Raw genomic sequence first — 13,663 nt, forward strand, 5'->3', positions numbered from 1 at the left:
GGTGGAATGATGACAAAATGCTTAACATGCAGTGGAAGTAGTACAATGCAGGCCAGATAGAGCTGCACATTATATTCAGAGCAGCAGTATCTGAAAGCTACTGCCTGAAGCTACACCATTGGTAATAGTCCTAAAAAATGTCACAGCTTCAAAACCCAATGAGGATGAGGACAATTATCAGTTAATGAACAAAGTTGCACAATGGTTGACTAAATCAACAGATATATGTAGCTGTGAAACCTTGTTTAGCAGTATAAACAACGTGCACCAGGTCCATTGGGTTTGATCCAGCCCCAAAGAGGAGCTGGGGGACTGTGTGATTATAAACTTCAGGAACAAATTCATTGTGGGATCAATGTTAGAAAGTCTGAGGCGAGCTCGCCTCGCCCATAGATGCATCATGACAGTACCACTGGGTTATTTCTAGAGCTGGCATAAGCCTGCCCAAAGTACCTACCTCTGAGGAAGCTGCTCAAAGTCTCCTCTCAATACCAACATACAATTGGTTCACGCTCCTACAACAATTTGATTGGCTGACGAAAACAGGGCCATTTTTGGCCTATGGTTTATGCAGACGTCTGAAGCCTACTTGCATTAGTGGCATTGAAGGGGGGGGTATGCTAAGCCAATTTGTTCGACAAGGATTCCTCAAAACCCCTGCACTAGCAACAGTGAAATGTCTGAGCCTAATGTCATAGAGACACAGAATCTAGATCCCGTAGTGACTGATTCAAAACTGATATTTACTACCAATATTATCTCTATTATGGCTGTTGACTCTGGTCGTTTGCAGACACTCCTGTGCACTATACAGATCCTAAATGCAACTCTAAATGCATGTTTTGGAATGTGGTCAGTCTTTCTAACGAGGTCAAGAATGCCAATTGGCATGAATTAAATAGGGACTTTAATATTGTTTGTCTACAAGAGATCTGGGCTTCAGACATAGTCCATATAGATGGGTTCCTTTCCATTCACACCACAGCGGTATCAAGGGGGCACAATAGAGGGGTTTGTTAACTCTGATTTCAACCACCACGGGTACGAAACTTCATCAAATGTATCTTGACTCTCTCGATTTTCAAATTATTGTTCTTTTATATAAAACTAGGAAGATGCTTGTCATTGTTAATTTGAACCATAATAACGTCAATTCCAACAAGACAGATAGAGCCATTACTCTCAAGCAGTCCCTTAGTGAGATTCTGTCTGAACCTAACATGGATTATACTGTGTTTTGGGGAAAGGCTTTTAGTTGCAAGCTGTATACTGTCTCTAAGGATACCACGTGTGAGGTGATAGCATGTGACACTGAGGGACATTGTCATTTTGAGTACAGTGCACATGGAGACATGTTAAACTCCATTTTAACTAAGTAATGCCCTCTTTCTTGGTATTGATTTTGCAGAAAATCCCCAACTGGGTATGTCACTTATATGGGAAGAGGTTTGAAGACTCTTATTGATTTCATTGTACTTTCCCAGCAAAATAAATTCCAGGGCACTGATTTTGTAATTCTGCACAGTTTGAGCGACCACTACCCTCTGGCTGTCTGTTTGATCTAGATATTGAGAAGCAGCGGAATGCATCAGCTAAGTTGTCAATAACTCATACAAGGAACATAGGTGTTTTACGCAAATGGTCCATGTTCGATTCAGAGGCTATGTTAAAGACCTAGTATGGAACTGCAGGGTGCAGGTAATGGCCTGTCTGGACATCGAAAAAGATCCTGTACATGAACTAACAGCCTTTGCTGAAATTTGCCATCGGGACACAGTCAGTGACACAGTGTTCATGAAGTGTAAAAGGCCATTTATTTAGGACAGGATTGCCTCTATCAAGCCATTTATTTGTTCTTTGTAGTGTTAATGTTGAACTTGTACCGGCCAAGTTGCAGACAGATGAGGCCCATGAAGAACCCCTCCCTGTGGCAAATGCTAAGAGAGAGGGGATCATAATGCTCCTGGATGTACTGTAGTATTTGAAGAAACTGGCTTGCTTATCTGTTATGTTTTATCAAATGCATAGCTAGTCACATACATAAAAATGTCATGCACCGCTGCTGGTACTCCAGCTGTATACTATCCACTAGGGACTGAATATTGAACAGGCGTTGGTGGTTTAGTGGTGAGCATAGCTGCCTTCCAAACAGTTGACCCGGGTTCAGTTCCCGGCCACCGCAACAGAGTTTTTGCTTCTAAATATACACTGCATTTTTTCCATTCAAAACTTTGCTCTTGAATACGCAGACTTATTTTGTTTTCCATTTACACTGATATTTGCTGCTTTACATGCAAACTTTCCTTTCAGGTGGGCGCTTTGCTGTTCAGTATGTAAACTCGCGCACTAGAGATGCCAGCTGGCCTCTATGAGATGAAAGTGCCGTTTGCGGACGCGGGTTCTCTCGGCTCCCATGAAGCAGGCGCGCGCACCCAGAGCCCGGGCTTCTAGTCTCGTCGTCATTGCCGAGGAACCTTCTCCTGTGAGGTGGAGTCCGGTACTGACTGGGTCGGTGGATGCGCAATCCATATTTAAGTGCTGGTGGTGCGAAAGGGTTTTCTAAACAGACTAGCGTGGATGTAATATTTCACTATGTAGATCCCAAAGCATGGGATACTTATTGTGGAGTATTTGCGCTGTGTTGGTATTTCTCCGCAGAGAGGTCCATAAACAGGACCCGTAAGTACTGCCGACGTGAAACAGCGCTCTGGTGATATTTTGGGTAGTTGCACATATTGGGGCGACCTTCAACCATCGCGGAGCAGAGAGTTGATGCCAAAGTCGTGCAGGTTACAGGGGTGGAGAATGGAAAGGTTTGGGCTGAGTAGAGAACCTCGCATAGCTGCAAAATGGCCCCTTGTAGTGAGACATCTTCAATGGTCCTATTTTTCCTAAGAAAATAATTGTAATCTTGAAATGGTAGTTTCCCTTGTAACATTTTCTGCATGTGTTAAAAATGGGTATTTGTGAAACGCATATGGATGATAAGGTGGAGCTGAGTGAAGGTGTGACACAGAAAAGGATCCATTTGAGTCAGTATGTGTCATCTGACAGCTCCTGCTTCCAAAACGTTCCCAATAATTAAGGGCAGCAAATAAACTTGGAAAAGACAACACAGCAGGCACATTCTCCCTTATTGTGTGTATGAAAAGGGGCTCCGATAAGAATGGTGTATGGGAGCATTGGTGGTTCAGTGGTAGAATTCTCGCCTGCCACGCGGGAGGCCCGGGTTCGATTCCCGGCCAATGCAACACGAGATTTTGGTTACATTTTTAATGAAGAGTCTGTTTCCAAAGAGGTAAGTAAATATAAACACTTAGTTTTTGAAAGTAAGTTGCATTCATGTTTATGGAGACCTAGAACAGCTCATTTAAATTCCACACTGAAGCAGCTGCGGGGCCTCCTGCCACCGCCCCCTGGTGTTTCATGTGCAAATGTTCAACAAATCGCGCCACGTCTTTAACTCCGCGTGTACAAACATAGGATGGCCCCGTTTGCAAAGATTTGTTCCTGTTTTATGATGGGCTTCAGTTGGCAATACTTACGCCAATAATGGCCATTACTACAGTAAACCATAAACCATTACGGACAATTGTGTTTATTGAATGTAAGAAGTGATTATTACAGCTTCTTAAATAAATAAAACTTCAATATTTAGGATAGAATGAAAGATTGGGTTAAACTCGGATAGGGTTGAGGTGTTTGCTTTTTAGGTCACATGCAAATGTTTCCACTGAGCACAAAAGCTTCTGAACTTTTTTTTTTAACCACGATTTGATTTGTGACTTCTGCGCTAAAAAAGGCCACCTGCAGTAACCTGGTTATGTAGTTGAGCTAGCGAACATGGAAGACAAGCTCACGACAAGCTGGTTGCAGGCAATACAATGAATGAAACGAGTTGATCATTCAGTCTGTATTTTCATTCAACCCTATGATCACTAATTACCCATGTATCTCTACGGTTATTGCATTAACTACCTGAGGTGTACTAAGAGTTTTATAACCCAGGACCTTAACCCATTAAGCTACCTTAAACCATCGACTGTTTGTGATCAATAAACTAAGCCATTGTGAGTTACAATTATACTTTTCCTTGTTGCCAATGTAGTTAAAGAAATACTGTGCAGAAAAGAATGATTATATTATATATATTTGTAATGATCTGGAGGGACATGGGGAGATTGTCATTGGCTCCGATCCTCCCCTCATAACATGAGGCCATAGGACATAAAGTGCACCTGACTGATGTGGTCCAACCAGGAGTAAAGTGTCCCGGTCTATCCAGACACAGTTCCTGTGCCAGCTGCGCATTAGCACGAGAAAAGCACCTGACTAACAGGCTGTCTTGCGGTCGGGTTCAAAGCAGATGTGGACGCTGGTTTGAGCTGAGCTGTTCTTACTGTAGCAGGACCAGGGCTGTCAGTCGAGGGTTGGTCCATGTTTGAAGCGCTAGAGAACAGTTTGTTCAAACAAAAACTCTGGCAACACTGCACTGCAGAGACACGGAATATCTGTACATATATAGGGCACCTCTGTGGCGCAATCGGTTAGCGCGTTCGGCTGTTAACCGAAAGGTTGGTGGTTCGAGCCCACCCAGGGACGAGAGTCCTTTTTTAACCCTTACCTCACTTTATTTCTTTTACATGTATGTTATACATAAGATGACCCCACCCTCCTACAGCACAGGGGAATATGAAAGTAGCATTTCACATGAACATATATTGCCAAAGGAATAATTCATGTTATTCATTGTGATTTCAGTGAGGAGTAACGTGTCCACACAATAATAAACAGGGGTAACTGCTCATCATATGGATATGGTAATCATATGGTGACCGCGTGAGCAGGAACCCCCAAACGGTAAATTCTATCCAGACCTGTAATTGTCTGTTTCACAGCTGCTGTTTGCTGGAGCGGTCTACGAAGCGGTTCACCTGTCGCACCAGGACAGGAGCTTTCTGGACATTGGATAATGGGTGTAGCACAGCGACATCTTCAGGCCACTAATGGAATTAGCACAGGCTAGACAGATGGACAACTAAATTCAAAATTAGAAAGCACAGTAAGAAAAGAGACGGGTTAACGTAGCCATCAGTCACTACGACAAGGAATGGAGAACAGAGAGAAGACGAGAAGTCTGAATTAGTCTACTAAATATTCCATAGGAAAGCCGTGAGTGGAAGGATCGCACTGTGTTAAAAGCAGGCCCGGTTCCAATAATTTATATCTGGAAGGTCCAAGGGTGCGTTTGGGTGGGCCAATGTGTCCCCAATTTTCGACACTTCTGGAGGTAGCCAACTACCTGGGCTCTGGTGCCACTGCACCTGCTGCATCATTGGCAGGTAAACCCTTGTCTCCCATTCCCCAACACACGCCTAACCACTGTAGTTTGCCTCAGACACGAGCTAAAGTCGCCACCGGGCTGTTTTCTTTGCACGGGCACGAGAAAATCGTCTGAAGGCGATATTTTTCTCCCTGTCAATACACAAGTAAAACAGCTATTATTAAAACAATGCATTATAAAAAGTATTCCAGTGATTTCTCGTTGACCACTGACTGATAATTAAAAGCGAAAAGAAATCACATTGCGGACTCGGAGGAAGCACTTAACAGGTGCTTTCACTGTGGCCTCTTTGGCTGTCCCTGGGAGGGCCAAAGGTCATGTTTGTGTGGGCCTGGCCCACCCTCTAGTACCGGGCCTGGTTAAAAGTACTGAGCCCCTGCCCCACTTACTTTGAGGCACTGAAGTTAAAAGCGGATTTGAATGACTGGTGCACTTGTCTGTCTGCGCTCCGGTCCAAGACGTGACAGGGGCCGCTGTTCAAAGAAACCTCGCGCTCCTTTACTTAGTTCGTGACTGAAGAACGCGCCTGCACTCCATAGCTCACCAGTGCCCCTCCCTCGTGACACTGTCACGATGCCTTTTTGCTTTTTAAGCAGTTAAGAACACATTGCATCCTGGGGCATGTTGTTTCACTCCTATAATTGTAACATAGGCCCAAAATACAAACCGACTTTAGCTAAAAATTTAGGGACTAATTGTCAGAGCCGCACAACACAGTCGAACAGTAATCTACCCCTTTTCCAATAGAAAACGATCCTCCTCTTATCTTATCGTCGCGAGCTGGGTGTAAGAGAATCGAGGCGCTCTACATGACATCACAGAGCCAGGGTTCTGCTTTGATGTTTCAGGCAGGGAGAGCTCAGGTAATAGGGCCAGGATCACAGGGCGCGGCAGGAGGGTGTTTTCATCACTACAAAGGGAGGAGTTGCCGGGCAAGTCTTCAGTGTCAGCGTTAGGCAGACCGTTTCTGTGGAATAAAGGAGCCTGCTTCAAAGGCAACACAGATGTGATGAAAGGTGTGATAGATGGTAAACAAGAGGGGATCGAAGAGGATAGGAGTCCAACCCATGCATGCAGCGCACAATGGATTAGCAGTCCATCGTCTTAACCACTCGGCCACCTCGTCATAACTATACTAGTGTCCAGCACATGTGTCTCAGATGCCTCTTTTTAATGCTTCCTGTAGGACGTTGGTGTGGAGGGGGTTGGTGCACATCAGAGTATTCAATAAATGAGCTCAAAGCAAAACAATAGGATGGGAGATCTGACTTGCGGAAACATCCCTGACAAATGGTAGGCGCTCGTAGTTACTGGCATGGGACATGGTCAAACCTGTCTTAATGCCAAGTGTGTTACTCTCTGTGTGTTAAGTCTTTGAAAGAGTGTCGATTCACTAAGAGAACATTATGTCACTGAGCACAGATGGAGTAACAGAAAATACAAGGCACTGATGTCACTGACTCAACTATCAGAGGCGGAGACGTCTCTGGCCCGTCAGTAAGAGGCAGTGATGTTACCGACTCGCCACCATTGGCCGTGTGACCTAGAAGCGAGAGTGGCTTGTTACTGAGAAGTACTTATGCAAATGATCCAGTCACCGAGAGTCTAATCACACTGGCCCTGACTGTGCTGTTTTTTCACCGCTAACAAACAGCAACTTTGCTCGCCCTCTCCCAGTGACTTATAGAAATTAACCACTTTGTGCATCAGTGTTAAAAAAAGCAAAATTTTATGACAAGACCGGAGGCTCCTATTATGCTTTCTTTTCTTGTTTATTTTCAATAGCAGCTGCAGTCAAGACAAAAAAACTACAACTCCCAACAGGCAAACGATAGTAGGCAATGGGAAACAACATATAGTTCACCATAACGCACCAATCACTAACAAGCTGCCCCCATAATACTTATCTTGACTGAGAACAGCCCTATTTTCTTGCTGCTCACAGTCAAGATAAGTATTTTATAAGTATTTTATATTTCACGCTCTTTACAAATGTAATGTTTTACTGCGTTGTTCTTAATTGAAGTTGCATTATTATACGCACGTATGCTTATTGAGCGGTTCTTTCTTTATACGGCTTGCAGCCGCATGCTCTATGCGCTTCCACATCGTGAACCCTTCCGGTTGGTGAATCTTCCATTTGTCCCCTCAACACTCGGTCACCATTTTAGGCGACAGTTAAAGGGAAAAACGGAAAGTTGTTTTATCGCACTCCCATTACAATTTGTATTTTTCCTCATAAAAATGGACAGCTCTCTTATTTCCCACGCCATGAATGAGGAGGAGGAGGAGGATACTAAGGACAATTTAAATGACTTTATTCAGTTGTCAGTAGAGCAAGCAGTCTCTGCATCATTAGAAAAACTGTCCAAAAATTGAGAAAGCTCTGTTGTCAAGTTGGTTTCTAAGACGATTTTGGCCCAGTCTGCTGGGGATAACAGAAAGTGTCCTTGTTCATCAAAAAAGTGCAAAGCAACACTATTGATTGGTGAGGGTTCACACACAGGACAGAGGACGTGGTTCCTCCAAGGCCTCCCTTAAGGGAGGGGATGACCTCAAGTAAATCGTCTAAAAAACGCGTGTCCAAATATAAACATATATCATCTCCTATTAATATTGAAAAATACATTCTTGAAACTGATGATGAGTTGCATGATGATGGTCCTGATTTGGATAATTCCGACAATGATAATGGAGATTTCTTCTCCCCTCCTCCTCCCAAGAAAGCCAAACTAGTGGCTCAAGAGCTATCTAAACCATGGAAGGTCACGGATACCTATGTTCGACCCAATTGATATTCAGCATCCACATTCCACTGAATGGTTTCCGGCGGACCATGTGGCTAAATATGTCATTTCCAGATTACGCACTCCTCTAGACAAGCAAGTCAGAGCTAAATTAAAGTCAGAATGTCCTCGTCCATCCCTACATTCAAAAATATGGGTTACTCCTACAATTGACTCTTCCCTTATTACTTTTTCACAAAGTTTGGCAAGGACCCCGCAAGGCAGTGGATAAGGCTTGGTCCACATGCCAAGACAAACTGTTGGATATTGTGGGGCCTTTAACCTGCATTTTTGACATGGCAGAAACAGCTTGTTTGGAAAACGCCGTTGTTGACCCTGTTGACCTGTCTTTATGTGTATTATAGCTGTATGTTTACTAGGTAACTCTAACTCTGCAATTACACTCAATCGCAGAAAGGGACTCCTGCTCGATCCTAAACAAGTGAGTCTGACAGTTTCAGATCCAGGGATCAAAGCGGAAGGTCTTCTTTTAGGCGACTCTTTTATAAAAAAAACTTAGCAAAGATGTAGCTATGTTTGCATCATTGGACAAGGCACAACAATCACTCAAGAAGATGTTTTCCAGTTGGGTTTTCGCCAGGGCCGGCAGAGGCAGGAACCGCTTTGCCTGCCATAAATATAACAGCCAAAGTTCTCATGCTGCCTATAACAACTCTTACCAGGAGTATAGACCTCAATTCTACCCGCAGAGAAACTGTGGTTTCAGACACAAGGGCAACAGAGAATCCAGGTTCTCTTCCCAACCCGGTAAGTCAACCTTCTGGCCTTCCTCCTGTAGGAGGTCGTCTTTTACTGTTCCTTACAAAATGGCAGTCAATAACAGCAGATCCATGGGTTTTGAATACCGCTCAGGGATACACTATCGAACTTTACTCAGGGCCTTTTCAATCAATCTTTCCTCATCCTCCCCAGTTTTCTTTAGAAATTACAAACTTAATTTCCTTGGAAATTCAATCTCTCCTTCAAAAGCAAGCAATTGTCCCTTGTCCTCTCGACCCTTCGGACTTCGTCAGCTCGGTCTTTTTAGTCCAAAAGAAAAACAGAAAAATGTGTCTTGTTATCAATTTAAAAACAGTTCAACCATTTTGTTGTTTGCCGTCACTTCAAAATGGAAACTATACTGCATCTCAGGGATTCTTTACTTCAGGATAATTGGATGGTTCGGTTAGATCTTCAGGATGCGTATCCCACCGTCCCCATGCATCCAGATTCAAGGACGTTTTTGCAATTCCAGTGGCTCATCCAGACTCATCACTTTTCTTCCCTACCTTTCGGCCTTTCTTCCGCTCCATGGTGTTTCATAAAACTCATAAAAACCGGTAGTAGCTTTTCTCAGAGTTAGGGGAGTCAGATTGATCATTTATGTGGACAATATCCTTATCATGAACCAAAATTGTACGTCTCTTGTTTCTCATGTCCAACTAGCTAGCACTCTTTTCACACATCTCAACTTCATTATCAATGACAAAAAATCTTCTTTAGTTCTTGTTCACAGAATAGAGATTTAGGTTTCCTGGTGGATTCCGTTTCGGCCACACTTCTCCTTCCTTCAGCAAAGATAAAATCCATTAAATTAGAAATTCTTTAAACTTTATGCAGTTCCCTTCTGTCAATCAGATTCCTAGCAAGGATAGTAGGTCTTCTGTCTTCATCAATTCAGGCCATTTTCCCAGACCTACTATATTATCGGGCCCTTCAAAGATTGAAGATTCGCCATCTCCAAAAAGGTCTTGCTTACTCAGATTCTATTGCCTTAGATCAAGAATCTTGAAGAGAATTGCAGTAGTGGATACACCATTTAGAAGCCTGGAATGGCAGGACTATCTTTGAATCAGCCCCAGATCTTGTATTAGAATCTGATGCAAGTCTGTTTGTTTGGGGGGCCCAGTGTGGTCCAATCTCGACTGGAGGTACATGGTCTCTAGAGGAGTCAAAGTTGCACATCAATTGTTTAGAGATGCTTGCCGGCTCCTTTGCGACCAGAAGCCTAGCAAGAGACAGAGTTTGTTGTTCGGTTCTTCTCAGAATGGACAACATTTAAGCGGTCCGTTACATCAACTAATTGGGAGGCACAAAATCCAAACCTTTCGCGGAATTAGCTAAATGGTTTTGGGGTTTTTGCCTTCAAAAAAGAATTTCAGTCCATGCAGAGTACTTACTGGGAAATCTCAATTCAGTAGCAGATTGGCATTCTCGTAATTTTCAGGACTCAAGCGATTGGAAGCTACATCCCAAAGTTTTCAACACTATTCATCAGAAATAGGGTTCTTTTGACATAGATCTCTTTGCTTCCCGTCTCACTGCACAGCTTCCACAGTTCTTCAGTTGGCCCCCAGATCCCTTAGCTCTAGCCTAGATGCTTTTTCTCAGGATTGGTCAACCTCCCTCAATCACGCCTTTCCTCCTTTCATTATGATTAACAGGTTGCTCGCACAAGCAAGATGTCAACAGGATTTGTTGGTTCTCATAGTCCTATTCTGGCAATCCCAGGTGTGGTTCCCCACTGTTCTGGAACTGTCAATAGACTCTCTCTTTCTTATTCCTTCCTTTCCGGAACTGCTGTCCAATCCCCACGGCCTCTCTCACATCTTTATCATAGAAAATCTCCTTACCCTTTCAGCCTGGAAAATATCAGAGAATCTCAGCCACTCCCTTCTATTTCAACAGAAGCTTCAAACTTCATCGAACTCTCTTTGGCTCCAGGAACAAAAAAGGCATACAGATCAGCTTGGTCTCTGTGGCATAGCTGGTGTGTGGGAAAACACATTGATTCCTTTGCAACAGATATAACCTTTATTGTTAATTTCCTGGTGGCGAAAGCTAGTAAAGGTGAGACTTATCGTACCATTAACTTGTTCAGGTCAGCTATTTCTTCTTCTCACACTTACATCAATGAGAAGCCAGTTGGGAAACATCCGTTGGTTTGCCATCTCTTAAAGGGAGTACAATTTTCCAGTCCTCCTCAACCTAAATGCAGTTCATTGTGGGATGTCAATGCTGTTTTCAATCTTTTTATTGCTTGGTCAGATAATCCATTGCTTACTTTGAAAAAATTATCTGCTAAACTTACCATGTTATTATGCCTTGTCTCCTTCAAACGTCTTTCTGATGTTAGAGCTTTAGATATTTCTGCTCATCATTTTACTCCAACAGGTGTTCCGTTTAATATTCAGAGGCGTACAGAGACTAATCTTTCATCAGTATAATATCACTATTTCCCTGACCACCCTAAGTTATGCGTAGGCCAAAGTTTGAACGTTTATGAACAGCAGACAGACAATTTGAGAAATGTCTCAGCGTCCCAACTCCTCCATTCTTTCAGGAACCTTTCAAACTTGTTTCTTCCCCCACTTTGGCTCGATGGGTCAGGTGGATTATGTCCTTAGCGTGAATGGATACTTCTGCCTTTGGTGCCCATTCAGATAGAGGAGGTATGGCTTCTAAGGCTTTCTGGGCCGGCTCCCGGCTTGATGACATTCTCAGATCGGCTGACTGGTCTAATGATAATGATAATGGCCCTCATTACAACCCTGGCGGTCAAAGACCGCCAGGGCTGTTTCGTCGAATGCACCGTCAACAGGCTGGTGGTGCAATCCATGGAATTGAGACCACGGTGGAAGCGCCGTGGTCGCACCGCCGGGACTGGCGGTTTACTGCCACGTTGGTCCCGGCGGGTGTAATCCTCCAGGGCAGCGCTGCTTGCTGCGCTGCCCAGGGAATTACAAGTTCCCCTCCCGCCAGCCTTTTCATGGCTGAAGGAACCGCCATGAAAAGGCTGGCAGAAAGGGGAGTCGCGGGGCCCCTGGGGGCCCCTGCACTGCCCATGCCTTTGGCCCAGCGGGGATGTTGAAATGGCCACCACGGAAGTGTGCCCGCATTGGCGGCAGTTACAACTTGGCAGGCAGCGGTGGCCGCCCGCCAAAGTTGTAATGAGGGCCAATGTATTTAAAGTGTTTTATTGTAAGCCAGTGCACCATGCTTCATTAAATGTAATTGATTTGCTTTAAACTAGCATAATAGGAGCCTCGGGTCATGTCATAAAATGTAGATTTTCCTAGTAATTTATGAAGGAAAGTCTTAATTTTATTCAAGACACGGAGGCGCGTACTATTCCACCCTGCACATTCTTACCTATTGTTTTGTTCCCTTTCTAACAGCATCAACAACTCAGCAGGATTCCTTCTAAAGACTTCATCTCTAAACAACACTTTATAGGACCTCCTGCATCAACGATGTTCCAGAGCAACGATCTTGTAATCGTTATACAAGAACTTCTATCCTTTCTCATGGCAATCTGCATATGCTCTTCTATCATTCCATTATTTGTTACTTTCTAAACTCTCGCACAAGAAAAGAGGGCTGTTCTCAATCAAGATAAGTATTATGGGGGCAGCTCATTAGTGATTGGTGCGTTAAGGTGAACTACATGTTGTTTCCCATTGGCTACTATCGTTTGCCTGTTGGGATTTGTAGATTTTTTGTCTTGACTGCAGCTGTTTTTGAAAAGAAGAAAAGAAAGCATAATACCTCCGTGTCTTTAATAAAATTAATACCTTCCTTCATATATTACTAGGAAAATCTACATTACCGCTCAGAACAACCTGTCACTGGAACACAACTCAGGAGTACTTATAAAAGAAGTAACTGAAACAGTGTAACAGGTGGCTCGTTGGTCCAGGGGTATGGTTCCTGCTGTGTGTGCAAGAGGTACTGATTTCAAACCCAAGACTTTTATTTCTCCATTGGTATTATTCATGTCTTGATTTTAACCACTTCCTCACGTTTGTAAAAATATTTCATCACTCCCACGCTGCATTTACACGCGATTTACATTCCAAGGTGGACTCGTTACCTCCCGAATCACTCAATTGTAAGAGGCCGACAAAGTGCCCCTTTGAGTGATTTGTTGTGAAATTATGTTATGAAACCTCTTATTTCCTTTGTTTTTCAGCCTTAATGTATCAGTTTAATTACTCGGCACTCACAATAATAAAAACTTCCTACCCATGTAGCAAAGTGTTTTGTACACAAACACTCCTTACTTTAGTACAAAGTACTGAAATCATTAGAGTTTAATAATATATATATTTTTTTTTTATTATCCGTACTGAGAAACAGGCACAGTTTTGTGCACTGAATGGAAACAGGTAACCGTCTCCGTGTAAGGCGTGTTTTCAGCATAACCCGAGTGTAATGAATGCGGGTGAATCACCTGTGGGGGGGGGGGGGGGGGGGGAGGTGTGCGGGGGGGCTAGGGAAAGAGTGACTATTTGTTCCTGAAAGAGGCGGAGTGAAGCCCGTCTGTGCTCACACGTTTAAACACCACTCACAGGAACCAGACTGTGTTCGCCATAACGCAGAATTTCCTCACTAACAACTTTTGGCTCTGTTGAGGCACAGAGGTGATTTGGTGAATACAATGAACAAAACTCCCTGAGCCCGAGCGCAAGGGCGGAAATTCAATTGTTGCAGCAGGTGCAGTGACACCAGGGAATGTCCAACCCTGATTACT

The 13,663-nt window shown here is 43.7% G+C and overlaps 1 non-coding gene across 1 annotated transcript; it reads left to right on the forward strand.

The window, feature by feature from the left end:
• Positions 1 to 3,179: 3,179 nt before the first annotated feature.
• TRNAG-GCC (transfer RNA glycine (anticodon GCC)) lies at positions 3,180 to 3,250 on the forward strand. The gene has a single exon. It is a non-coding gene; the product is annotated as a tRNA-Gly (tRNA).
• Positions 3,251 to 13,663: the final 10,413 nt, after the last annotated feature.

This window comes from Pleurodeles waltl, chromosome 12 (genome assembly GCF_031143425.1).
Source record: "Pleurodeles waltl isolate 20211129_DDA chromosome 12, aPleWal1.hap1.20221129, whole genome shotgun sequence".
NCBI lineage: Eukaryota > Metazoa > Chordata > Amphibia > Caudata > Salamandridae > Pleurodeles > Pleurodeles waltl.